This window comes from Schistocerca serialis, chromosome 6 (assembly GCF_023864345.2).
Source record: "Schistocerca serialis cubense isolate TAMUIC-IGC-003099 chromosome 6, iqSchSeri2.2, whole genome shotgun sequence".
NCBI lineage: Eukaryota > Metazoa > Arthropoda > Insecta > Orthoptera > Acrididae > Schistocerca > Schistocerca serialis.
In genome coordinates, this window is record NC_064643.1 from 696,929,969 (window position 1) to 696,932,987 (window position 3,019).

General features: G+C 42.6%; 1 pseudogene; it reads right to left on the minus strand.

Annotated features, from left to right (window-relative positions):
* Positions 1-466: 466 nt before the first annotated feature.
* Positions 467-584, minus strand: LOC126485703 (5S ribosomal RNA; annotated as a pseudogene).
* Between the last annotated feature and the right edge of the window lie 2,435 nt (positions 585-3,019).

A 3,019-nucleotide genomic window follows, 5' to 3' on the forward strand; every position in this document is an offset into this window, starting at 1 on the left:
TGACTGCTGTGCGGTTTTAGACTCAGCATTTACAAATCTCACATATGTCTCATCCACTAAGCAACTATTACCATGGAGCACTGTTTACACATTTGACGTCTATACACTGTCGGAGCCAGTGACTGTTCGAGGCAACGCTTCCATGGAGTTGCGTACATTTTAGCCTTATATGCGCTGTGAGGTGTGCTCACTGTGACGGCTGACTGCTGACTGATGCTTTGTCCGCATTTGGTTCGCTCTCCACGCGCCTCCCACCATTTCCATTGCACTCCGTCTTCAGGCCACGAGTGACCTACCGGGACCATCCGACCGCCGTGTCATCCTGAGTGGAGGATGCGGATAGGAGGGGCGTGGGATCAGCACACCGCTCTCCCAGTCGTTATGATGGTATTCTTGACCGAAGCCGCTACTATTCGGTCGAGTAGCTCCGCAATTGGCATCACGAGGCTGAGTGCACCCTGAAAAATGGCAGCAGCGCATGGTGGCCTGGATGGTCACCCATCCAAGTGCAGACCACGCCCGACAGCGCTTAACTTCGGTGATCTCGCGGGAACCGGTGTATCCACTGCGGCAAGGCCGTTGCCCACCATTTCCATTGGCGCGTCCGTTTTCCTCCTTAACACAGAGGCACTTCCCTCCACCTTTTCCTGTGCTATGTTTACAATTGTATTGATGCTACGAATGGGCCATACAATTTTTTCACAAATTATGTTATATGCATGTAAATGGCTCATACTTAGTACAAAATAAGAAATAAAGGTAAACAATAACAAAATATAGACGAATATGGTCAAACCATTTTCTATAAATGATTTAAAATTATGAACGACGTAAAGTGTTATTGTTGCAATGGTACTCTTGGAATTTTAAGCAATAGTAATTTCAGAAGACAAGTACCATTTTTTACACGCTGAAAACAAAAGACCTCTAACATAAAGATATCTGATAAAGATAGCAACTCACCCATGTGAGGCAAGAGAACTGCGAGAAACCCCTACACCCCCACCCCTCTGCCGCTACAATTCACTGCATGGTCCGCATATGCGTTGTATGAGCATTTAGTTAGTGAGAATGGAGTGCGGCTATCAGACTGTTACCTCTGCATCGTTTCACTTATTTTGTGTCGACATTTTGCTTTTAAGACCTCTCTCAGCTGTATGCATTCATGACACTCTTAAGAACCTATCATTCCATCAAGCTAAACTTTCGCGATTGTTTCACGAACCACTCTGTATAAAGATTTTGATATAAATTTCTTCTATATATGTTTCAAATTATCAAATTCGGGAGCTCTCTAGACTAGCGTAGAAACAGAAGTACAATTTCAAATATCCAAGACGCGATTGTACAGCATTTACTCTGATGACCAATTTCATCAAAACTACGTTACCATCATCGGGCCTGTAAAGCATAGCCCACATATTCAAGCACACTGGGATCAGATGAAAAGGGGCGCAATACCATTTTATATAAGCATGGACTCTACAGTGGAATGTAACATACTTCCTGCAGTACTTTTCACTGAATCTTGATCAAATAGATATTATACTGTGTCATATAATTGAACGATACTTCATGAACATGACAACAATATTATATCAGCAAGTCAAGTATAAAATAATTACTACATTTGTACGAACATGTTGCTCATGTTCGTACATTTGCAGAATGAACACTGAGATTCTCAAGCAAATATCATAGACTTTACAACTAGCCACCAGGTGGCACTGTGGTAGTAGCTACAAACAAAAGTACGTCGTGTCAGATTAAGTATAAAGCTTAACATACATCCCGCTGCTTTTTGCGCTAGATTTGGGTGGCTCCTGGCCATATGAACGGTCGTGTGTGCGAGGTCAGAGGTAGTGATTATTATTAATTTGAGTGGAAGATTGCTAACTAACAAGAATAGTTATATTGGTCATTAATATTAATGTAGTGATATGAAACTGTGATCGACATTATAACTGCCGCGCGGGATTAGCCGAGCGGTCTCAGGTGCTGCAGTCACGGACTGTGCGGCTGATCTCGGCGGAGGTTCGAGTCCTCTCTCGGGCATGGGTGTGTGTGTTTGTCCTTAGGATAATTTAGGTTAAGTAGTGTGTAAGCTTAGGGACTGATGACCTTAGCAGTTAAGTTCCATAAGATTTCACACACATTTGAACATTTTTGACATTATAACTAACGAGTTAAGTTCGCAGCTGGAATATTGTGTCAGCCACTGGAATATTGTGTAATATTTTGTGACTACATTTTCATCACTGTTATGGGAAGAACTGCAATTCTGAATAAATTAATGACATGCCTTAAAACAAACTGGAAAATAGACCAGCATCATCCAAGATCAGCTTTTGACATCACTTCACGAATGAGACCAAGACAGTGCGTGATCTTCTGCGACATGGACACTTTTAGAAGACCCAAAGTGAGCCAGTATAATACTGCGATTTGTGCCTGTTGCTGTCCCCTTCCAACTGAATCCCTCACGTTTATGGCCAGGCTGCTACCACCAGCCATCCCAGCACCGCTGTTAGAGCAGAGATGTTGCACGGTATTTGGATGCCGTCCCACTTGAACTCCAATCCAGTGTCCTGACGAGGGTACCGCTACAGAAAAAGGTAGTCTTCAAAATATCTTTTGAAAAGAGAGAGCACGTGACCTATTACAAAGAAGCGTCAAATTCATGAAGGCGGAATGCGACGAAAGTTAACGGATTCTACAATTTAAATATCTCGGTGAAACCATTCAGGAAAACGGAATCGAAACAAAAGCAATCGAAATTAGCTGCCAAAAATCTGGTAACTGCATAGCAATTAGCCCAAACTATCTACGACTAAAAATGTAACTTCACGCACGCGAAAGAATGTACCCACACAGACGTACAAAACAAATAGTCGATTTTTTTTTTACAATAGGAACAGAGCGAAAACGGACACGATAAAATTGTTTGGCGTGGTCAAATCTGATCTGACACTGGCGAGAATTACTACAGGAGATGTCCAAATCGTGAAATCTTCAGGTC